Below are 26,630 nucleotides of genomic sequence, written 5' to 3'. Positions count from 1 at the left end.
AGTTGTGCATTTGGGATTTTGTCTTCCTAAGTAGTACTTTGCACTTATCTTTAGTGAATTTCATCTTGTTGATTTCTGACCTTGACAAACTGGAGAATCAGCCATTTTGAATTTTAATCCTGTCTTTTAAACTGCTAGCAACTCTTCTCAGCTTGGGGTCATCTTCAGATTTAATAAGCATACTCTTCATTCCATTATCCAAGCCAACTCATTAATTAAAATATTGGCTAGCATCAGATCCAGAACAGACAACTGTGGGACCCCATATGATATGCCTCCCCCCACCTCCCACAGGTAATGCTGCATTACAATTTTCTGTATATGAATATATAGCAAATTACATGTTACAAGCCACAGTTCAGTCTATTCCAATTATTTTTAACATTAAAATTTCAGATCAGATTCTCAGCTACTGTAAACCAATGTAGCTGCATTGGTGTCAATAGACCTACTCCAATTTACAACAGCTCAAAATCTGGCCCTAAATATGTATTTTAAATACACAATTTAAGTTTGATTGACAAGAGCTGGTGGTTCTTGATTTGGACAAATTAGCCAAGAAGTGTAAACATATGGGCTAAAACTGTAATCATTTTAATAGTCAAAACTAAACCTTTACATTTAATGCTGTTCAGATTAATGGAATGATAGCATGCTTCCTTCTGGTGATACATTGCTTCAATCTCTCAAAGGTATAGCCAATTTTCAGGAAACCCAAAAAGCTACAGGTCTCTGTGTGTAAAAATAAGCATGTGCCATATTATATAGAATACAGCAAGTTGGGGGGAAAAAAGAATGTGAACATAATACCCTACCAATTGGGTAACACTTTCGATACAAGAGAATTGAACAGTACTTTGCCAAGGGCATCCTTTCATCCACAAAGTAAATGTCTACTTCTGGGGTGAAAGTTGGCAGCTGTTCTCCTTCAGCCCTGCCTTCCGCTCCCCTGCCTTCAGCCCTCTCTAGCCCATAGCTCTGGCTCAGGAACTCCAGCCAGAAAACACCTCTTGCTGTGCTCCTGCCTTCAGCCTTCTACCAACTTCTACTTCTTCCCAGGACTCTTCCAGTCCCCTGATCTCTGGCAGCTCTCACCTATGCTTCCTGACTAAACCGGTCCTCTCTGACTCACTAGGATTTCTCTCCAAGTATCTCTCATAAAAGAAGCTGGATATGAGTCAACAGTGTGCCCCTGTTGCCAAGAAGGCCAATGGCATTTTGGGCTATAGAAGTAGGGGCATTGCCAGCATGTCAAGGGACCTGATCATTCGCCTCTATTCGACATCGGTGAGGCCTCATCTGAAGTACTGTGTCCAGTTTTGGGCCCCACACTACAAGAAGGATGTGGAAAAATTGGAAAGAGTCCAGCGGAGGGCAACAAAAATGATTAGGGGACTGGAACACAGGAGTTATGAGGAGAGGCTGAGGGAACTGGGGATGTTTAGTCTATGGAAGAGAAGAATGAGGGGGATTTGATAGCTGCTTTCAACTACCTGAAAGGGGGTTCCAAAGAGGATGGATCTAGACTGTTCTCAGTGGTAGCAGATGACAAAACAAGGAGTAATGGTCTCATGTTGCAGTGGGGGAGGTTTAGGTTGGATATTAGGAAAACCTTTTTCACTAGGAGGGTGGTGAAACACTGGAATGCGTTACCTAGGGAGGTGGTGGAATCCCCTTCCTTAGAAGTTTTTAAGGTCAGGCTTGAGAAAGCCCTGGCTGGGATGATTTAATTGGGGATCGGTCCTGCTTTGAGCAGGGGGTTGGACAAGATGACCTCTGAGGTCCCTTCCAACCCTGATATTCTATGAAATCTCCCTTCCCTGGGTTTCTCCTTCACTGATCCTTTATAGCCCCCAGGTGCTCCCAGGCCCTCTTCATTGACCTGCTCTGGCACAGGGGAGCTGGACATACATCATTTGTTGAGGCCTGCCACCTTGTGAGAGTCCAATACCTCTTTCTGCAGCTTCTAGGATTTTCTTGGAGATTTCATTTCAAAGTGGTAGCCCTGCTTGGCTGAGATGATCAGTCAAGATGACAATCAAAGTCTAGATGGATTCTGTGGATGTATGTATTTCTACTGAAATGTAACTATTAATGAAATAGTTCTAGGAATTATGTGACCTCAAATCTTTGAGTCAGTGGTGACAAAATCTACAGAATTAAAGAGACAACACAAACCCAATGAAATATTGTAAACATTAGACAGTCAGTGTCTCTTAAAATGTCTGCCATTGAAAGTAATGGATTTTATTTGCTTTTAAATTGTGTTGTGCGGGACACGAATCAATAACGCTACTGTCCATTAAATCAAAACTGTTTTTGCTGTCTGGTATTGGTGTCAATTTACCCATCATTTTATTACTCCCTTCTTTTCTCACTGGCTTCAATAATTGACCGCCAAAAGTGCAGCATTTAGGAAAGCTTTTCACAGTTGGCATCAGGAGACAGAGTTCCTGAGCTCATTTCATTTGTGACTCTTGAAAGCCTGCAGTCAAGTCATGCCTCTTCAGCATGAAGCTCCAAGGAATTACACAAAGCTCTAAGAGAAAAGGAAAGCTAAAAGAGTTAGAAAAAGCAAGAGGGACTAGAAGGGGATACAAGCAACACAAAAATAGCAGACAGCTTAAGCTTCAAAGAAGAAGACATGGAATCTTGCGGTACGTATAGAAATCAAAAGAGAAACAAAAGGTAACATTTTGGTGCTTACCTAACCTTCAAAAGAGTCTACAGGGGCATGAAAAAAGTGCTTAAAGCTATGCTTGCCTCTGAGATTTCAGCTTGTTTGAAAGGTGTTGATTAAGATGAATAATAAGGATGTCCTTTCAGGACCCAGTTTCCACCTATCAATCAAGTAAAAAATCTCTTATTTTTATCATGGATTTAGTCAAACATGTAATTAGCTTTCCCCCCTTTAATGTTTCAATCAGTTTATGCTGTGTGATGTGTCTGCACTGCTGTCAGACATTCAAGTCTCTTTAATAAAAAGTGGCCCTAGGACATTTGTCTTTTACCCATAAAATGCCCAGGATACCTGTCTTTTGAAACACTTAGCTTTTATATATAATACCTTCCTTTGTCTCGTGGAAAACAGAACTTGTTCCTTTCTGCATGTTGCCATAATATATTCTGATCAGTGGAATTTATGTGTCATTTTCAATACAGTAGCAGGGCACCATGAGGTTTGCAGCTGGCACCAAAAAACCATTTTCCTGTTAGTGTTCCCTGATGGGAATGACATACTGTGTACTCTTCAATACAATCACTGAATTACAGTAGATGTGTAGAGGCCATTTCTTTTCCCATTGCAGTCAATGGAAAAACACACATTAACTGTAATTGGAACAGGATCAGCCCCATAGCAAAAAATACTCCAGGTACTGGTAGTGGAAAATAAATCAACAAACCTGACCTCAAATCACCTATAGTGACACAAATGGATTAATAAAATGATCCAGTCGAAGGCCAGGCCACTGATAGTCCTGTTAAGGATTATCAGGGACAGTGATAACACAGGATACCTGTTGTGTTTCGTCTTCAACTTATTCAAATTCTGTGCACATTTGCAGAAGAAAACTTTGGAAGCCTTTTTTTTCCTTTTCACCACAGAGAAATATGGTAGAAATATGGCTAAATTAAGTGCTTTTTCTAAAGATTATACTTATAACTTTTAAAGAATTTATTCAGTTGTGGGTCACACAGTGACTAACCACATTCAGTTAGCGATCCCCTTATAAAATATTCTGACAATATCAGGATGTTGCCTTATAACGTTTCATTTTTCTGTCTGAATCCTCTATATGATGAGATGTATGTTTTCTTGAATTTATCCAAATCCTTGGTCTAGAAATTGGGCTGGAAATTTTCACAGGAGTAAGTTTTCTCATTAGACTTCTGCTGTTTTATGGTTCAGGCTCAGTCAAATGTTGTGTGAGAACACTGTTTACCACATTATTTCAGTACTTATGCTTATGGGGGACTGATGCAAAGCCCACTGAAGTCACTGAAAATCTCCTACTGAGTTAAGTGGGCTTTTGATCAGGCCCATGTACCTGACTAGTTGGTTGGGCTTCCTAGATTTAATCAAACAAAAAAAGAATTAGCAAGCAACTTTATAATTTGTCTCTGTATGTGAGGAAGCAACAGCATTGTAACAATGCATTGGACCGAAATCCTGAAGTTATTACTTAGTTTTTACACAGTCCCAAATTGCTGGCAGAACTCCTCTTGAATGTTATGGAAGTTTTGTCAGCAAGGACTACAAGGTCTGAGTCATTGGTTATGAGCTCCCACCATCTGTTTTCCCAGAAAACGTATAACACTTAAAAATAGCAAATATATGTTAGGAAAATTTAGCACAATGTGCTGTCTAATATGATTTTAGTTTTTGCAAGAGTTTCTGGCCTAATCTCAAGAAGTTTTCTTTTCAGGATGAGCTCAGAAAAGTACTCAGCAATTTGGATGTTTACCTGGGACTTTTGTAAGAAATTTTTTTTCTTCTGTTACTGTATAGTATCCTTCCAGTCTTGTTAGAAAGGCAACCAGTATTCACAGAACCATGAAATGCAGGGGATTCATTTTTAAAAAAAACTCAGGATATAGAATTAACAATTCCCCAAAACAATAGAAGTTTGTTTTGGATCAAACTGTAGTTTGTTTTGAGTTTTGTTTCTGGGTTTGTGGGTTGAGGGCTTTCCTTTCATCTCTCTATCCCTCACCATCACTTTCTGAACAGCCTTCACATTCTGTGCCTATTTTCCTGATACACTGAATTCTTAATGAACACTTGTGTTTGCTAAAATCTACCTGTGTGCGCACATCCTACAGTGCTTAATCATGGTACACATGGTATATTATTGAGTATTTTTGGTTCTGTTTTGGTGTTTCTTCTTTTTATGCTTTTTTAATCCATTGGGAATAAAGAACAGAAGTTGTACTATTACAAAGGGGTTATAAAGCAAAATGCAAAGGGCCTGAAACCAACAGCACTCTGCAGAATAAGGTACTATTCAATGGGCCATAGTTTCAGCTGATATAAATCAGTGTGATTCCATTTCCCAATGTGAGTACCCATGGCTGATTTTGAGTCTTTGGGCACACATCAGGATTGACACATGAGCATCTGAAGTTGAATGTATTGAAACTTGGGTCTTCCCCATCAAGTTAATAGCTGGATGGAGTAGGTTTAATAAGAAATACAATGGCTTATAGCATGGAAAATACTCAGGGGGCAACTTTTTGATAATTCTGCCATTGACAGAAAAAAGCCACCAGGCAGAGGGATTTGGAGAGCTAGCAACTTTGCTGTAAGAAAGAGGGTGGATGACTCCTCTCTATGATTGTGTTGTGTCTCATTGGAATTCCCTGTTCACTTTTCTCATGGCATTCCTGATAACCTTGAGAAGCAGTGATGACTGACATCCAGCCACTCTGGTCTCCCCTGTGCTGAATCAGTCTGCTTTTTTGGTCTGACTTTAGCATGCTCCATTGAGTTTCAGTAAACATGTCTGTTTATGAGCCTAGCAAACCTGGAGAATGCTTTGAAACTGAGCCCAAAGGAATTTCACCTCAGCTCAGAGTTCCCTACAAGGGGCTCTCATACTTTTTCCATTCATGAACTTCAACCACCTACCTTTTTCCCTCCTGAGACATCATATTCTAGACTACTTTTCATAGAAAACAACAAAAATTGCAGGTCTCTTGATACTATCTGCCCCATAAATTAGGACTCTCGTTGTCTCAGTCACCCACCTGTGTTGCTTTTCTGCTCCCATTCTCTGTCCCTCTCATCCTAGTGCCCTACTGCAGCCCCGGGTCCTCACTTTTTTTCTATAACCTCTCACTGCTGCCCTCATCTTCCTCACTCAGTTCTCTCACTGCTCTTCCTATTCTCAAACTACGTTGTTTTCTGCTCTTCTGGGTCACTCTCCTTCAGTCCACAGCTTTCTCATCCCTCTTTTTTTATTTGCAAGAGCAACAGCAGCCCTAAGGCTTTAAGCTTGCATTCTTCATGGGTCTGGGCAGTTCAAATATCTAAGGTATGATCCTGCTCCCATTGATTTCAGTACAGCAGGATCTGTAAGTATTTGTGTCTTTAGCTAGTTGCTCTTCATTTCTTTCTTGGCCAGCCTTATTATACTTTTACACCTGAGTTTCCAGAGTTTATCCTCCTTTCTATTTCCCTCTCTAGGATTTGACTTCCAGTTTTTAAGGGATGCCTTTTTGTCTCTAATCACCTCTTTTACTGTTTAGCCATGAATTCCAAACTTAAGGACACATAGTCTATTGACATTCATAGGGACTTGCCATTTAGGCAAAATTCACTTAGATTCAGATTTCGTAGCACATCCCTCAGAATCACCTCCTTTTCAAACCTATTTATGTAAGGTACCAGGGAGATAGGGACTGGCCTAAGTTCAAAAACTTCAGCACAAATTTACATCTCATGTTAGCAGATGGAACTCCATTGAAGTCAATGCCCTTTAGACTCAGCAAGGACCCTATCCAATTTATGTCTGTCACATTGTCAGCATTTCAAAAATAAGATTACTAGTCAACATGTAAATTACAATTGTATCGTGGTAACAACCACACTGCCATTTAATATGTATTATTCTTCATAAATACCAAAGCAGTGGATACACCAAAATAAACAAATGTGCACAAGGGGTGAAACCAAAACAAGCTGAAGTGGGTGAGCTGGTATATCAGAGTAGCCAGTACTGCCTCATGAATGAGTGAATATTTCAGTGTATTGTAGATCACAATTTAATGTATTAATGCTAGAATTCCCTGCAGGTAGACACATTAGGATTTTGCATCCTTGAACCACATTACATTTTCCCAACTGTATCACAATTACAGAAAAAAATCTCTGCTAAATTACGTTGTTGCTCCATTATGAAATGGTTTAACAGAGTACAAATCTTCTCATATTAGCCTTTGGTGAGTGATCTAGTAGTTGCCTGTTGAATTTAGAGCAAATATTAAAGAATCTTTTTTCTGCTCTCTTTGTAAAATGTATGTGGCTGTGTTTCTTTTTTCTGTATTTATATTTCACAGTAGCCCAAAGGGACAGAGTAGTTCCTTAACATTCTGATAGTATAGCTATACAAGGACACAGAACTATATAAAGTTTAGAAGAAAACTCACAGAAGCTGACAAAAGGGAGAATAATATATACATTATTAACTTTTATGTTTATGGAAATATGCTTATGAGCATAAATATAATGTAACTGGAATATGCTTTATGCAAAAGGTCTCTTGTAAGGTATCATTACAAAGCTTATAATTTACTGAGTGTGTTCATCCAATTTGTATGAATGTATCATTCTTGTACCTGAAGCTAGAAATATGAAGTATTACTCTGAAGTCCAATTGTAATTATGCAAAGTGTGGGCCATTAATGGTGGCTTGGAATCTTGGTGGCTCCCATCAGCTAGGACAATTGGTTGTAAATGGCTCTATTTACTTGTAAGCCTTCCTGTATACGGTGAGTGCCAGCCAGTGAGTAACGAAGTCTCACAGGCCATGTGACCATGTCACCTGGTACTGGAATCCATCTTAAACCTGGTGCTTTTCCATTTAGAAGGAAGGGTGGGAACCCAGAGAGAGACAAAGGATTCCTGCCTTGTGCCAAAGATATAAAAGGGGGTGGAACAGAACAGAAGGAGCTGCCCCTCACGAGGAATCCCCTAGTTACCACTTGAGCTGGAACTAACAAGAACTGTACCAAGGGAAAGGATTGGGCCCAGACGAGAGAGTCTAGTCTGTGAAAGAAGCCTATTGGAACATCTCTGAGGGTGAGATTTACCTGTATTCAGTTTCTTAAATGTATTAGGCTTAGACTTGCATGTTTTTGCTTTATTTTGCTTGGTAACTTACTTATTCTGTCTGTTATTACTTGAATCACTTTTGTTTGTTTATTGAATTCAGAGTAAGTGATTAATACTTGAGGGAGCAAACAGCTGTGCATATCTCTCTCCATCAGTCTTCTAGAGAGGGACAATTTCTGGGTTTACCCTGTATAAGCTTTATAGAGAATAAAACGGATGGGGGGGGCGCTTGGGTGCTGGAGACAAGAGTACCTGCTGAGTGTGGTTCAGGTAAAGCCTGCAGCTTTGGGGACATGGTTCAGACTCTGGGTCTGTGTTGCAGCACAGTAGCATGTCTGGCTCAACAAGACAGGGGTCTGGAATCCCAGACTGGCAGGGAAAATGGACTCACAGGTAGTTTCAGCACATCAGGTGACCGTCCCAAGGGGGTCTTTTTGACCAAACCCATCACACCTGTGGTTTTTTTTTTCTGTATTTATATTTTACAGTAGCCCAAAGAGGCATAGTAGTTCCTTAACATACTGATAGTATAGCTAGACAAGGACAGAGAACTATATAAAGTTTAGAAGAAAACTCATAGAAGCTGACAAGGAGAATAATATATACATTATTAACTTTGATATGGGGCTCTCCCACATGTAAACCAAATTCAGTGCCAGGTGCACACCGCACAAATATTAGTAGGTGAGAACAATGTTACTGTATGAAACTGGCTTGGAATTCATTATTTAATCTTGCCTTTACTACTGGGAGCCAGGCAGGGAATGGAGGACTAGACTGTGATGCATAAAAAATCATAAGAGCATAACAAGAACCATCCTGATGGTGCAGGGAAGGATGGGCTAGGTGAATTGTGTGTAAATTCACACTTTTGTTCTCTAGTATGAAAAAGCAGCATGCACACTGGCTAGCATGTGCTGCACAATGCATACATAAGAATAGCTTGGTTACCTTACCTGGCTGGCATATTCCCTGAAGTCAGTGAATATTGACTCCTCTGAGACAGGGATATACCACTGTCCCTCTGGAGACACTGACCCATGGCATGTCACCAGGTTCAGGAAATAAAAACTAGTCTTTTACCAACACTCCTGTTTATCACACCTTTATCACATGGCGTCAGATGTAAACTAAAGCAAAAATAGAGTAAATTAAGGCATTGGAATTTGTCAAGAAGGAAACTGGGCAGAGAACTGGAGATGGAAAGTAGATGCATTTCAAAATTTTTCTGGAAGTAAGTGGTAATGTAAAGAATAGAATGGGGTGAAATCCTCCAAACTGCTACCTATGTAAGAGCCTGGGGCACTGGAGCTCTAGAATACATTCCAGAGGGACCATGAAATGTACTACAAAGTGGTAGAAAAAATTCCATTTAAACTTCAATACTTTGCATCCCATAAGAATGTCACTTGGAAAAGTCCTATTATCTTAACAAGACACTAGTGACCAGGGGAGACTGTTGATCTGAATAATAAAGCTATGTCAGGTGAACTTGAATGGTAATCAAAACTGATTAGAAATAAAATTCATTGTGGTATGACTGACAACCAGGCCAAAATAAGGTTATTGTGAGAAATGGACTTGACCTTGCAAAAAGCAGGAGACATTTGCAGAGCTAGTGGTGACTGTGCTTCACAAATCGCCGTGCTAGCTGGCCGTGAAAGAGCTGAAGTACCCAGACTTCAATGATAAACAAATGGCAGAGATCAATTTGCTTGCAATAAGTATGTAGTCTGTCACAGTATGAAGCAAAGGGTCAGTACAAGACATGTTAAGTATTCAGTATAAGCAGCCATTTTACAAAAGAAGCATTCTCAGCACAAGTGGCAAAGAAATGCAAAGCCAAAGCACATCCATGAACATATAGTTGGAGAATAACACACTAATACTGATAGAGAAATGAATTCCTTTATCAGATCTCTTATTAAATGTACAAAGCAAGAGCCTATAATTTAGTTTGTTACATTATAATGAAAGAACAAAGTGTATTTCTAAATATATGCTGACATTAAGTGAACTATAGTAGTAATATAGTCATTTATAAGCCAAAAGAGCTTAAAAAAAGTAGCTGAATCCACTTTTTTAAAGGATACTGTTGGGGACTAATTGGGATGGAGTAATAGGAGGGCTTGGTTCACCTGTGGGCTATCTGGGCTCTGCCTGCATTTATAAAAGCCTCACTTTAGGAGGTGAGTTGGAAAGTGAGGGGCTAGGAGGCTTTAATCAAAGGGGATTCAGGTGTGGCTTGTAACTCAGAATATTTTGTGGGTATTTTGTCTAGAGTTGTGTTCCCCAGAAATCTTTCCCTGGATGGATATTTTACTTCTTAAGAGGTAGTTTTGAGAGGTATTTTCCAGAGACTTTTCTTTTCATAGGTACACTTATCTGTGCTATAACACTGCTGCTGACTCAGAAATGTATTCTACCTTTGACTTGTGACTCTTTTCTGGGAAATAAAGGTTAGCACAGAATGGTTATAGCCTTGGGATTGCCTAACTTTCTGCCACAAGCATTTGCAAAAAGATTAGTAGTTTGCCAATGTTAAACATGAAAATTGGCTTATTCCATATAGTAGGCACAAAATGAATGTGTGGCAAAACCAGGCTGGCATCAGTCAGTAGATTTTGAAACAGTAGAAGTTTTGCATGCTTAGGTTGAAGAACAGGCTGCAAATGCAGGTGATCAAGTGGCTATTTAGCTTTTCTATAGTACAGGTTGGAAAAGATATTCTTGAAGAATGAGGTATTTAAGTGTGATATTATTATAATGGATCCTGAGATATCACACCAAGTCTCATTGTGGCTGAGAGGTAAAATAAAAGTTGTGCATAACATCTCATTTTATCAAGCTGTTGAGAGAATTCAGACACTTAACTTCAGTGGGGCTTGCAGGATGAGGGAGTTAGTTTGTGTAACTGCAAATAAATATGTGGAATTAATAATGCAAAAACCCCATTGATTCAGTGGGACCAGGATTTTGTCCTTAAAAGACAAAGTTTATAAGGAGAAGAGGTGGCAAACACATGCAGCAGGATTTTAAGGGAATGAGATGTGCTGAAATGATAGGGAATGTCAAAAAGCCTGCTTCTCCCCATTTATTTTGAAGACATTTGATGGGGCTATTAGCTTCATTAAGTAACTTGAACTATTTAAGGGATCGGTGAATATAGGTAGGTACATTACAACTTAGCTACAGTTCTCTGATAACTCTTCAAGCAGAGGTTCTAGAAATTTGTAAATCTGTTTGAAGCATCATTACCAGCCATCAGCTCTGTACTTAATAATCTCTTGATCCAGTTGTGTATGTTCAAAGCATTAGTAAGTAATGATCCCATAGTGCAGAAACTATTCCCCTTTCCCTAATTTGCAGCATAGACTCACATTTGATTTTTATAGAGCTCACTTCTAATTCCATAGTCTATATACACAGTGTATGCATTTGAGTATAGGTAAACTAGCAAGCAAATTACATACAACATGGCCGCTGAGCTTGCACAATAGATAGAATTAAATTGGAAGGCAACAGAGAAGCAATAATATGGGCTCTTTAGAATAATGAGGATGGAATAATGTAATAAATTCACTTTTTAATCAAAGTGTTTTACTCTGGTATGTTAAAGTATTGCAGCGAATTGAGAAAATCTGATGCAGAATATTAAACCTATGTCACACATTATACAGTTATTTAAATATAACTAATGATAAGTGCACTTCAATAAAACTTTAGAGGTTTTCTTGTTTATAGTAGGGGAAAGTGATATATGGTACTTCATAGAAAATAAAAGCCTTATCCAAAATAAACATGGAATGTAAATCTATATCTCCATTTGAAGTACAGAAATACCAGCATAGCAATATAACAGTGTTGCAGAGTGCAGTCACTATTCCTGTCACTGGCAAATAGAGTTAAGGCCAACTCGGGCTCATACAGGTGCTGCACAGGGGGGTTCAAAAAGCTGCTACTACAGGACTAGAAGGACAGGTTGAGTGGAAGAAAACTGGTCTCTGAACCCACAAGCTGGGGTGTTAGTTTTCCCCAATTGGGGGTTGCTATTTGTTTCATTCTGGTGGTTTAATTCTTTGGTTTGTGACAGAGAGAAAATTCTCCTTGAGGAAAAAGGGACATAACTGACTAAATCGGGGGGTGGAGGAGGGTTGTCCAGAGTTGATGTACTAGGCAATACCAGTCAGGGGTTGTGGAATTTAAGGCTCAAATAGATATCCTTTAAATAGCAACTTATACGTGGAATCCAACCTTAAAGTTGATGGAAAAATAGGAGCAATTACATCAATGATCCCAACAGTCTTCTGTCTATGTTCTCACACCCATTGTGTTCAAGAGCCTTCAGTAGCAGAACTGGGAATAGAACCTAGATCTTCAGTTCAAGCTAGTGCTCCATCTACAGCACCAACCTGCTTCCTTTATGCTGCAGGTAATGGAACAGGTAGCATGAACTGCTTTAGAGATTGCTTGCACTGCCATAGTCCTTCAATATTCCCATAGGGAAGAGTCCTAACTAAAACTGGACCACAAACTAATTCATTGGAGTTTTAAATAACTGGTGATAGCATATCAGTGACCTTATCACCAGTATCCATATGACTAACCGGTCACCCTATGTGACCTCTACGTGGCCATACCTCTGTGGGTAGCTGCGTCATTCAAAGCAGACATTTTGCATTGAATAAGATTCTCAGAGAATATCACCAGTGTCCCTGGCTATTGGCCTCAAGGAGTGTGTAGTGGGGTGGCTACCCCACTCCTAAAATAGAAGGGGTTAAAAGCAGCCCTGGAGAGGGCTGTGGCTCGGGATGGCTGATTGGGGAAGCAGCCACAGTTGTGCCACACCCCAATCAGGCCCCAGCTGGCCTGTATAAAAAGGCTGTGAGCCAGAGGCCCAAGGAGTGTCTATCCAGGCTGGGAGATGGCAGGGCCTGGCTGCCTCCCTGACAGGGTACTGAGGGTGGTGCAGTGCTGGGAAAGGAGCAGGCTGAGTGGCAGCGCTCCAGGCTGGCAACTCCCCAGGCTGTAGGGCCTGGTCCAACGCCCATAGAGGTACTGGGAGGCAGAGGAAGGCGGCAGGACCGAACCCCCTTGCCTATGATGAGTGGTCTTTAAACTTCAGTCTGCCCCAGGGAGTGAGGGCTTGGTGATGCCTGGCAGTAGCCCAGACTGAGGCAAGGTGGGGATAGTGGGTTGGGGGTTCCCCAGAAAGGGGAGACCCAGAGGCAGAGTGTGGGGGTACTGCCAGGGGGCAGAACCCCAGAGAAAGGGGTACCAGGGTCTGTGAGGGACACTGGAGCCAGCGCTGTGGTGGACCACCAGCCTGCAGAGGACGCTCCATGCTGGAAAAAAGCTAATTCCCAATGACCAGCAGGAGGTGCCACAGGGGTGAGTCACCACATCTTTACAAAGTGACACACAATGGTTCAGGTATCTCTGGGACTGGTGATTGTCCCAGGATTCAAACTCCATTGTGAAGATGTTAGAGTCAAGTAATCTGAAAGAATTCTGCATAGTTCTGCCTGCAGTGCCCAAAGAGTTGATTTGTCATAACTGGCCCCATACTTAGAGAAGATAATATGTCTATATAGAATTTCTTAGTGACTGGTTGAGATGTGGGGCTGGTATACATCCTGGAAATATTCCCATATAGACCAAAAAGGATCCATAATGAATAGAAAAGGACTTATGTGGCATTTGGGCTTTGTACTATAACTTCACATGACAGCTGCCTTCTGAAAATCCTGGTTTCTGAGTGCACAGCTAGAACCAGAGTACGCAGACAACTTATACAGCACACTTAGAACTGGAAGCAGATTTTCAAAACTTCAGCAGAGTCTACCTTCCCCTTTCAAAATTTCTGCGATTTCCAGTGTCCAAAACTGAGTTCTCAAATTCCCTTCTGCATGCTTAAATTATCCCTTTTGAAAATTCCCCTCTATGTAATCAACAGTAGTGCATGAATATAACAACTGTTTTTACTGAGAACAAGTGTTGGTCAGAATCTCACACTCATCCTTCTCCTCTTTTTAAATAAGGGCCTTAGGCTTTTTAATTCTCACTTGGCTGCATACATGAGCAGAAAGGATCTCAGGCTATGTCTACACAACTGCAAGATCAACTCTGCTGTGATCGATGCACCGGGGGGGGGGGGGTCAATTTAGCTGGTCTAGGGAAGACCTGCTGAATCAACAGCAGAGCGTTCTCTGGTCGACTCCAGTACTCCACCAGTAATGAAAGGAGTTAGGTAAGTCAACAGGAGAGGTGTAGACACCGCAGTAAGTCAACCTAAACTACAATGACTCCAATTACATGAATAGCGTAATTTAGGTCAATTCACCTCTGGCAAACTTAGCAAAAAAAACCTGGACTTGCCTTCCACACTTAGAGGTAGAGAGCCTGCATAACATAGCTGATGCACAATGCTGGGAGTAGTACCGCTGTAGCCTATTGAAACATAAAGAACTTCAGGTTTGAGTGTAATCAATCTGGTACCATTCTTGTTTGTTTATAAAATTAACAATAATAAGATGGAGATCCTCATTTTATTGAGGGAGGACTGATAAGAAGGAACCTCTGTTTCTCATATGAAAAATATTGACTGAGCTGATCAAAGATAATGAACTCCTTTTGTTAAATATTTGTCACTCAAACCCTGTGTTTCACCTAAGAGTTGTATGTTTATTCAAGATAGTTTGTCTTTTGCATGAATGGTAACATACCATGTATATACCATTTACAAAAAAGAGTTCAGCCAGATGAGTATAACATAGAAACCTTAGAACTAGCATATGCATGTGAGTTAAAAAAGGTGTCATACCCAAGGAATACTATTCAGTAATTCAGTCACTTCAGCACAGATAATATAATTAATGTATTCTATTACCTATTTATTTACTTACTGAGAATTTTTACATCCTAGAAAAAGACACTCTGAGGAACTGTAATGAGGAACTGTATAAGGACCTGTTAAAGGACAGAAATCTAAATTGAGTAAGAAGTATTCAAAAGAAAAACAAATTCATTTTTTTTCAGCACTAAATGAGATTTAATGGTCATCTTGTTTTAGAGCTTTAGACACCCTAAAGATTGACACACAGTAATGTCAACACACACAATGTTTCTCTGAAATCACTCTTCTTAGCCTTTATAAGGTGTTCATCTTTTCATCATGCAACATAGGTTTCTCCACAGTAGAGTAATCTAACAGTGCCAAACATTACATAAGGTAGTTGTTAAACAAAGCAACCCAGGGATACGTATCATCTATTACTCATAATATCTTTCAGATGTCTGCAATCTCCATGGAATTGTTTTCTCTTCCGTAATATGTAGCTGATCCAAAATCTTTCAAAGTTCAGTTATATAAAGTGTGTGTGTGTGTATGTATGTAAAAAAACCTGGGCCACAATTGTATAGGTATTTACTAGGGCTGTCAATTAATCGCAGTTAACTCGTGCAATTAACTCCAAAAAATTAATCACAATTAACAAAATTAATTGCTATAATCTGCATTTTAATTGCACTGTTAAGCAATAAAATACCAAGTGAATTTATTAAATATTTTGGATGTTTTTCTACATTTTAAAATATATTGATTTCAATTACAACACAGAATACAAAGTGTATAGTGCTCACCTTTTATTATTTTTGATTATTATTTGCGCTCTAAAAATAAGACACAGTATTTTTCAATTCACCTCATACGAGTACTACAGTGCAATCTCTTTATAGTAGAAGTGCAATTTACAAATGTAGATTTTTTTTTTTGTTACATAATTTTACTCCAAGTTCGTTTACATTTACGGGAGATAATGCTGTCTGCTTATTGTTTAAATCTCATCTGAAAGTGAGAACAGGCCTCTTCACTTTTGTAGCAGGCACTGCAAGGTATTTACATGCCAGACATGCTAAACATTCGTATACCCCTTCATGATCTGACCACCATTCCAGACGACATACTTCCAGGCTGATGTTAAAAATGTGTTTAATTAAATTTGTGACTGAACTGTTTTGGGGAGAATTGTATATCTCCTGCCCTGTGTTTTACCCGCATTCTGCCATATATTTCATGCTATAGCAGTCTTGGATGATGACCCAGCACATGTTTGTTTTAAGAATACTTTCACTGCAGATTTGGCAAAACAAAGGTACCAATATGAGATTTCTAAAGATAGCTTCGGCTCTTGACCCAAGATTTAAGAATCTGAAATGCCTTCCAAAATCTGAGAGGGACTAGGTGTGGAGCATGCTTTCAGCAGTCTTAAAAGAGCAACACTCTAATGTGGAAACTACAGAGCCGGAATCACCAAAAAATAAAATAACCTTCTGCGGCTAGCATCTGACTCATGATGATGAAAATGAACATGTGTCAATCCACACTGCTTTGGATCATTATCAAGCAGAACCCGTCTTCAGCATGGACGCATGTCCTCTGGAATGGTGGTTGAAACATGAAGGGACATATGAATCTTTAGTGCATCTGGCACATAAATATCTTGTGACGCTGGCTACAACAGTGCCATGTGAATGCCTGTTCTTACTTTCAGGTGACATTGTAAATAGAAAGTGGGCAGCATTATCTCCTGAAAATGTAAACAAACTTTGTTTTCTGAGCGACTGGCTGAACAAGAAATGGGACTGAGTGGATTTATAGGCGCTAAAGTTTTATATTTTATTTTTGAATGCAGTTTTTTTACATAATTCTACATTTGTAAATTCAACTTTCATGATAGATTACACTACAGTACTTGTATTAGGTGAATTGAAAAATACTATTTTTTTACAGTGCAAATATTTAATAAAAAAAAATATAAAGCAAACACTGTACATTTTTTGTATTCTGTGTTGTAATTGAAAGTGTAGAAAACATCCAAAAATATTTAAATGGTATTCTATTTTTAACAGCACAATTAATCGCATGACTAAACATGATTTTTTTAATTGCGTTATTAATCGCAATTTTTTAAATTACTTGACAGCCCTAGTATTTACACATTACTTCACATAGCATTAGAAGCCTAAATTTCATTTTCAGAAGTGACTCAGGCATTTGGATGCCTGTGTCTCATTGAAACCCAGTAGTGACCGAGTCACACAGGTCAGATTTTTAAAGAACTTGGCCTGACACCTAGTGGAATTTTGAAACTCGAGTTAGGTGAGCAGCTCTATGCTTCCTATGGAATGCATGGGGATACTTAAGCACCTAAAAAATGGCCAGCTGAGTGGAAAGTCACCTAATGAGCCAGCAGTGAAATGTCAAGGTGGAGTGTAGGTTTCTGTGGGCTTGAACTGGTTCTCCTGGCTGATAGCTGAGAGATGAGGAGTACTTGTGGCACCTTAGACTAACAAACTTATTTGAGCATAAGTTTCCTGGGCTAAAACCCACTTCATCGGATGCATGCAGTGGAAAATACAGTAGGAAGATAAACAGATACACAGAACATGAAAAAATGGGTGTTGCCATACCAAACTATAATGAGAGTAATCAGTTAAGGTGAGCTATTAACAGCAGGAGGAAAAAAAACTTTTGTTGTGATAATCAGATGTCACCCTCCAGATGGGATCCTCATTCGTGAATCCTCCCCTGGAGTTAAGCATCTAAGTCAGGTCAGCTGCTTATGTATCCCATGTCCTCTCACCTGAAACAGTCTCTCTTGTTGCCTCCTGCTTACATTCAATACCTTTCACGCTCTCTCTGTCTGTGCCCACAACTGACTTCTGTGTTGCCAGAGAGACCTGCATCAGGCCTGCCTGCTGACAGGTATCTTCTTAGGCATGTTCAGAGAATGCCAACAGTATCGGGCCACATTGACAAGCTAGGCATTCCCCTGTTTAGTTTAAATGCCCACTTTCGGCCCTCCTTGGCTTTGGCTAGAACTAGGACTCCAAGCATTTCATTAGCTGTGGGGTGTCAGCCGCAGTTAGGCTGCTTTGAAAATGGCAACTGGCAGAAATAGGGACTTAAGCTCCTTGGGGTGCTTCAGCTGCAACTTTAAAAATATCAGTGGCACCTACATGGTGGAGTTAGGCACCTATCTGCTTGCTTAGACTCCTAAATCCCTTTCAAATTCTGGCCTTAGGCCTTACTATACTGGCTTTTAAAAGGGACTTAGGTTCCCAAGGGCTAGATTTTCACATTTTGCTGTCTAAAGACTCAGGTAGGGGCTTTGTGTAGGATTTTCAAAATTAGGCACTTTTGAAAATCCCACTGGGCATCTAGCTGTATTTTTAGGCACCTAAATACTCTTGAAAAACTGGTCTATAGGAGCCTAAATCTATTTTGAAATTGGGACTTAGCTTGCTAAGTGACTTAGGCATTTTTGCAATTTATTTATTTTTGGTTACAAAGTCAATTTAAACAAAAGCCAGTTGAGCCTAACTTGGGGCCTGAGCCAAAGCTCACTGAAGTCACTCAGATTCTTGAACTACTGATCCTGCAAAATGCAGTTGACACAATGAAGTCAATGGATGTTGAAAGGTAATGTGCATCTCCCCAGAGATACTTAGTACATGGGAATCTCAGGTCCTGGTCTCTTTTCTGTCCCCACCCACTCCAAAATTGAGCTCTCATAGGCTCTCCAAACAGAATAATCTATTACAGTTCTTCATTCCAATAAATTAATAAATGGCTTGTTTCAATACTAGGCATTGTCTTCAATGGACTTTGAATTGTGCCCACTTTTCTTCTTGACCACACAACATTTGTGTATAGAGAACAATACAACACACACCACCACACAGGAGAGGAAAGCAAAAGAAACAAACCACACACATCATAGTTTGTTAATTCAGCATATAAATAATTTGGGTAATATGATTTCAAGTATAGCTTGATACTGTTCCTCTAATGAGTGTAATTCAGTGCTAAAAATAGAACTGATCTAACACTATAAAATTTCATTCCTGTCAGTTTTTCTCTCATACCTTATTGCTGCACTTGCATTCTGTACATTATGAATTTTTCCCATGGCTGTAAAAAAGTAAGATATTTCATTCACTTTGATTCTAGTTTTTCTATTAAACTTGAATCATTTTTATTGTTGAAGGATTGCAAAATTAAACTGCATTATGAAAATGCAATAATGTACCCTGTATGTTACTCATTCTTTTCTATTTTATTTTTAGCCAACACTGAATAACAGTTGCACAGTATCACTGTCGATTACAAGCAGTCATTATTAACCTTTGAGATATATATCCTTATTAATTTAGATTCGGAATGTTTGATAGAAACATGTCCATTTTTTTTCTGTAAAAAGAGCTGAGTTAGCAACAACAGTCAAATAATAAACTTAGATTCATAATTTCCAGGACTGTTTACTTCCAGCTTTAATATGATCGTGTATCACAGGGAAAATGGGTCTGATACTCTAGCTTTTATTAGGTTACTTATTCCTTTTTAAGTGACATCAGTGGAAATGTTGTCCTTACCTTTAGTGGGAAACGGATCTAGGTCATAGATTACACTATGGCACCAAGGCCCAGCTCCTCCTAGGTATTTAGACACCTAATTCCCATTGATTTCAAAATACCTTTGAAGATCAGGACTCAAATTCTTAACCAAACATAAAAAGAGATTTGGGTGGAGGAACTGACAAAGAGAGAGCTTGGAAGTGACACATGGGCCAGAATCAGTAAAGTGCAACAAGGAAGTAGGAAACCAGCTGGGTTACAGCTAGGCTATTTTCAGCCCTTAGGTTGCATGTACTTGCATGTGTGCAAATATGTTCCAGCCTTATGTGATCATACCTAAATGCATGTACACACAAATCCCCAACTGTGCAGGTACATGACTAAATGTGGGCCTGTCTTGCCTGTGGGCGAGTAACCCATATACATTATTATGTAAACTCAGTCTAGTTCAGTAAAAGAATTATTCTGTGTGTTCACTTGTGATATTACTAAAATCTTTCCCTAGTTAGTACTGTTACTTCCATTAGTAGTTATGGCAGCCTTAATTGAACAAATGTATTTCCAAACCAAGGTCAAAGATCCTAAGGTATAAAATAGTACAGACAGTCTCCCTTTTATATATTTTATACATATAGTGGACAAAAGACTTGTTGTTTACTCCATGCAAGTGGATGAACTTGGTACAAGTGAATGAATGACAGTCTGCAAATAGGCTTTTTTGTTGAAACCTTGCTGTATACTATATGAAAATTATTAATGATCAAAATGTAATTCATAATGTAAACCTTATCTGGATTATTACTGTAGTAATAACACTGCAGTGTTGTCAGTCTTTCCTGATGATTATGACGTACATTGTCTATACTTGGTGGAATTAATACACTGGGACATTTATCTATCCTTTTATTTTTAGCTCAGCTGGCTAAATAATTTGGCCACTTTAAAACTGACATGCCACCTTCTTTAACACTAGCACCAAATTTAAAGAAAGTTGAATAATTCCTGCAATTGAGTGGAACTTCAGTATGGTGCTCTATTAATGTGAATGGGAATCACAGCCATTGTAAATCCCCATGCATGTTGCAAATTTACTCTCAAGGGGTAACTAGCGGCAAATGTTCAGGAACTGGCACAGCAGGTTGATTAAAAGAAGGAAATGAGAGCTCATGAAAGCCAGGCATCTGATTTATTTTGATTATTATAGGGTGTATTGGTAGTATCAGACACGTATGAGTAGTGTTGCATTTATGGTCTCAATGTTCTACTGAGGAAAAGCTAGAGTACAGACAGCTCTGCTGAGAACATTCAGTAAAAGTTAGAAATCCCATCTGCTTTGTGTTGAATTGATTAGCCATGCACCTTCTCTGGCTAAAGTTCTAGGATGGGATTAAGGAGCATTGAGAGGTAGGTGTTCAACTCCCTTTGAAACTCAGTCCTGGAACTTAGCATATCTCCTTTCCTGGACTGCTTGTTCAGCAATCAATTAAACTTTGCTTGATACCACTATTTATAAATCGGATGGCCCCTGTGAAACTCCGTGAGAGTTATGCACCTAACTCCCTTAGGCTCTTTTGAAAATCTCAGTCCCATTGTATTGCTTGTTGTGACATCCTTTAAATTCTAATCAAAGGGAGACTTCAGCATGGATGGACTAAGAAGCTTGAAATATTTAGTATTGCCGAAAGGAAACCTGCTAAAAATCAACTTCCATTACAACTTTGATTTCAGTATTGGAGTAGCATTACTGTCTTGAATAGGAATTTATCAAAGTTCTAGTGGTGGTGATGCTGCTTCTAATTCTAGGTTCACGAGGATCCGCTTCCCTTAACTTTTTGTTCAACATCCAAGTAAATCATTCTTTGTTTCAGAGTAACAGCCGTGTTAGTCTGTATTCGCAGAAAGAAAAGGAGTACTTGTGGCACCTTAGACTAACCAATTTATTTGAGCATAAGCTTTCGTGAGCTACAGCTCACTTCATCGGATGCATTCTTTGTTTGGTATTACTCTTCATAAATCAAAAGGCATTGTGCAATGCGGGCATGGTGCTAACAATAGTACAAAGTAACATAGATTCACTCTGTGGTGGTGGTGACAATGGCCCCAGATCATGATGTGACCAAATCTGATCTTTCAATATTGTTAGCATTTCTCCTGACAAACCTGGTATCTCTCTCTCTCTCTCATATCACTGATACAGGGATGTGCTCTTTGTTACTTCAGGGTGAACAAAAAGTATAGATTCTAGGGGATGTGGTACATCCTGATACTGACAAATGTTGCACATCTCTCACATATAATTGTTTCAATAGAAGATAGGTAGCATGATCCCTCTTCTGTGAGTTATTATTTCAAGCATTTGCCACTTATCTTGTTCATTCACATCTGCTTAATAATGTTATGAAAATTTAGGTCCTGATTTCTATGTCAAATGTTGTTTCATAATCCTTTGGTCTGCACATTTTTACGCTACCAAAATTAAGGGTTAAATTGTGGTTTTAAGCCACAAGCCTAAGAGGTAGGCAGTGCTCAGACTATGGGAGCATGGTTCTGAGTTGATCCTGCTATGCTGCTTGAAACATCACAGCATGTGTGTCATGATGTATCAGGCCTGCTGTGCTGTACAGTTCCAGTAGAGGTGACACCAGGGCCTTTGCTTGTCCCCTTCTTACCTTGAATGGGGTGGCTAGCACTGTGATCGGCAATAGCCTTGCAAAGCCAATAACTTGATCCTGTGAAAAGTCTTTGATTTGAGGGCGCTCAGCAGCCCCAAGAATAAAATGACTTCTCATCATGGTCAGGGTAGTCTCTGCTGCAGGAATTCAGGAAGAGAGAAGGTTTCTCATACCCTCTTTTTCTCTTGGCACATGTAGCTAGGTTACAGACTAGTCTTAAATGAGGTAAACTATGCTGAAATTCACCACTTCATCAAACTCAATTGACACAAAACCCAATCACACAATTATCCCACTCCTTTGTTACGTTTGATAGGTTTCTTATGCTACATCAGGGTAACATAAATAGAACTGGTTGAAAAAAGGGACAATATTTTCAATATAACTTTGTTCCTGGTTTAATTCCAATTCCACATAATACGTAAACAGGACTCATCTTTTAATGAATTGCATGTTGACTGACTGACAGTTCAACATATTTCCAGTGGATGCTTTTTTTTATCCTTGTCACCCAAATTGGACTTCAGGAAAAAAATTAAATGTCTCAATACAGTGAAACGCACATACCACAGATACAATGTACATATGTTGCTTCAGAGTAAAAAATATTCCAACTAAATCAAAGTCAGTGCTTTGGTAAGCCGGTTCAACTTGATTCCTTCTGTGGCATAGAAAACTTCCTGTTACTTTTTTGTTGGATAGCTAGAGTGCAAGAACTAACTCATCTGAAAAATTGAGTCTTGAATGATGGCTGCAAATTACATTTTTCAGATAGGCCCCAAACTCCAGACTGATTGCAATCCTGTTTTAATTTGTGATCATAAATGAGTGAGATCCAGAAATACGTTTTCCTCTTGTTTTGATACAGATTGAAAGGTCTATTTTTTTCCCTCCGTCTCTCTCTCTCTCACACACACACACACCTCCATGAAAAAGCAAAACAGGAAATTAAAGAAGAGGTTGTTAAATTTACAAGAAATATTGCATACAGTTTGATATGTACTGGGTTATACATTTTGATCCTGATCTCAATGAGACTACTCACATGAATAAAGTTACTAATGTACACGTGTGTGTGTGTATATACACACACATACAAATTGCAGGTCAGATCTTCAGTTGCTGTGTTTTAGTGAGGCTCCATTGAAATCAATGGAGCTATGCTAATTTACAAAGGGCGTGTGTGTTCGCACACCCTTGTAAATTAGCATAGCTCCATTGATTTCAATGGAGCCTCACTAAAACACAGCAACTAAAGATCTGACCTGCAATTTGTACTTTTTAAAATTATTTCTTAGTAACCATTAATGTGTTTCTGTTGCATACAGGGCACACTACGAGAGCTGTCATATGTGAAGTTAACACCTATTAATTTACATGAATGGTATCAGTTTTTTTCCCCAATCAGCGCAATTATATAGTGATTATTTTTTACCATATTCTGAAAGCAAAAATCTCAAATAATATTTAGATCTAAAATAGTTTGCATTTTAAAAAGTAAAATTAGGAAAGGAATGGTTTACCCACATTCTGAATATAGCAAAGCTAAAACTAAAATGTAAAATGTCCCACAATAGTGAATATTTAACCATTTAAATAACCATTTTGGAGATTTAATATATTGTAGCCCTGGTGGTTGGTTTTTGGGTTTTTTTTTGTTTTTTTCAAAATTAAAGTGATGCGTCTTAGAATCAGTAGCCTAGCATAACAGACTGTCTGACTTGAATGCTTTCCACTTTGTCCAATATATATTTTTTTCAGCAGGGAGCGTACACTGAAGTACAATAGAGAGGCACTCTAAGTGAAACTTCCCACAGAGCATCTTCAGGATGTCTCCAGGGCTCTTCTCCACACAGGCTGATCCATCACTTCAGTTCATTTCAGCTCCTCACACAGTCCTGTGTAGCATTAACACTTCACACTCATGAAGAGTGCTTGATGGATGGGTTAGAGTCACACCTAAAGGCCAGCTCTTGCATTCTGACCATTGTCTCCCATTCTTACTGGTGCTTCAAGATTAAAAAGAAAGGGGGGAAAAAAACAGACCACAGTGCAGATCGCAGTAAATTTATTACTGCGAACATGTCCTGGAATGAACCTTCTTGCAGCAAAACTCCTCTTTTAATGAAAAATGTCATCTGTCCCAATTCACTGAGTGGAAAGCTAAAAGCAATTATCTGCTGATTATTGTAGTACTAGCTAGCACATCTATAGTTACAAGGGTGTCAGTGTTTCCATTATCAGCCCTGTTATTCAGGGTGTTGAAAATGTACAGAGGATTGAAACTTGGCACAAAAGTTGTAAGATCAGAAATGAAATTTCTGTGTTTAGCCATTTGCAATTGAAAATGAATATTTGACCATTTAAATGCACATCGTTCAAACGATTCATTTTGAAAAGACTTCATTGTGAAAATGGTGGAGTTTGACATTCGGCCCTCACGATGCTTTAGTTTTTGAAACTCTACTGAAATGACTTTCATAAGTATTTATTCACCATACATGCTGCCCTTTGTGCACATGGCACAGCAGCTATGGGTGGTGCTCAGTGCTACCAACTGAGAGGCTGTTCTTGGACTTCCAGATAATTATCACTTCTGATTGAGGTTGGGAATGACCTTTTCTCAGTAACAGTATTGGCAGGGTCCAGCAGGAGTTGCCTTATATCTTTCTGGATAATGGGTATGTTTCTAAAGGAAGGGATTGTCAGTTTGCAAGAAACAAGAAAATTCCTGCTAAAGACTGAAGATATGTCTGAATAGGCAAAAATTATACTTGTCTATATATAAAGAATCCAAAGAATAAGGTGGTAGAGCTGGTTAAAGCACACAAAGTGCCTAGTGCAGATTCATTCTATTTGGGAAGCTCCTGCCATGTAGTCGGTCACTCGGCCACACTGCATACTTATAATTAAAATGTTGAGAGGGGATGCAGGGGCATCCAGAAGGGATCTAGAGTGACAGGTAGTAGGCAGCAGGCAGGTAGACATAAGCCAATGGGCTGAAAAACAGCCTTAGTCAGGGCAACATCAGCAACAGATCAAACTGATCATAATATTTTTTGTGGTAATATTTCTTCATTTAAAAGTAACTGTGAAAAAGACAAGGGAGATTAATTGCACAAATCATCTGAGTTAAAGCAGATAGATAAACCAGCAAAAGCAAGGAAAATTGATTTTAAGCTTGACATTTCATGCTTAACAGATTCAATTATGCCTCAAGTGGTAGGAGGTGATAATGTCTTGGCTACTGCATTCCAAAGAGCACATTCTTTTCCTTCTCTTTATTATTTTTTTCATAAATGTACTGCAAAATTCACATGGACAAATTCTAGACAAATAAACTCAACTCACTGTGAGTAAACAATGAGTGGAAAATTTCAAAGGGAAACATTTAAAGTTTCAGCTGGGTCTGGGAGTGTTTCATGATTTGAGAAAAAGAGCAAAATAATTAAATTGAGAGTATCCTTTTAATTGAGGTTAGCAATATTAAATTAATATCTGATCAATTTCTGTATGAAATTAAAATTGAAAAGGAGGAAGAATCTGGAGAATTTTAAAAGGTTCATGTGAAACAAAGAAAATGAACTGAGAGAGAAGAAAGAGTATGAGGGATAAAATGCCAAGTGAACACTGACTAGCCTGGATGATGGGGACCTACAGTGCAATACAATCAAGTTACTTTTACAGAATGGAAAAAATGTCTTTCGACGGTAGGATGTCTGGGGTGTGGATGTTCTCCACTGGCTCCCAGGACAGGATATCTGGATCATAGCCCTCCCAGTCCACCAGGTACTGGAGTTTACCCCTAACTCACTGGGAGTCGAGAATTCATCAGACCAAGCATCCCTCCTGCCCTTGAACAGTTGTGGGCAATGGCAATGGGCTGGAGCTGTTTGAGAATGGGTTCTTAGTGTACATTTTAAATGGCAGATATGAAACACAGGATAGATCTTTAGGGACTTGGGTTGTTGCAGCTTCAATGTTACTAGGTTGTCCTGTTCCAAAATCTTGAATGGCTGATTTAAGATTCTGGTTGGTTAACCAAACTCTGCCTCTATGGAAGGTTAGAGATGATCTGGCAGCCTTAGTGAGTAAGATGCTTGTAAGCCTCTTTAGTGGATCTCAAATGTTCCTGGAGTTCTTCGTGCACTTCTTGTAGGTGTCTAGCCAAGTCCACGACAGCAGGTACCAAGGAACTCATAGGGGACAAATGAGGTGAAAGACTCAGTGCCAAAAAGTTTTATAAACTCCCACTAAAAACAGGTGAACTGGCGGCCTTGGTCCGACACGATGCTGGCTGGTAAACGGTGGTAATGGAAGACGTGCTCTAGAATAATAATACTGTTACCAGTGAAGTAGGAATCATACAACATGGAACAAAGTGTGCCACATTTATTAGGAGATCAACTCTGACTAGGATCATTGTTAGTCCATGACACTAATGCAGTTTCACTATGAAGTCTATAGACATGGTAGACAGGTTGGGGTAGAATGGGCAAGGGCTGGAGGAAGCTGAGCAGCTTCGAGCAAAGACTCTTGGTACAAGAGCAGAGGTCACAGGACTTTACATGCTCTTTGATATAAGCATGTAGAACTAGCTACCAAATTCCTCCAAAAGAGACTCCATGTCTTGACTTGGCCAACGTGATTAGTGAGTGAGCAGTATGTCATGACACAATTTTAAGACCTGAAGTCTAGGCTGGTCA

General features: G+C 39.2%; 1 protein-coding gene across 1 annotated transcript in view; it reads left to right on the top strand.

Moving 5' to 3' along the window:
* LOC141981853 (uncharacterized) overlaps positions 1-26,630 on the top strand; it is a 39,687-nt gene that overhangs the window by 12,621 nt on the left and 436 nt on the right. The window lies entirely within an intron of this gene.

Source organism: Natator depressus, chromosome 2 (assembly GCF_965152275.1).
Source record: "Natator depressus isolate rNatDep1 chromosome 2, rNatDep2.hap1, whole genome shotgun sequence".
NCBI lineage: Eukaryota > Metazoa > Chordata > Testudines > Cheloniidae > Natator > Natator depressus.
This window is presented reverse-complemented; position numbering and strand designations above follow the sequence as displayed.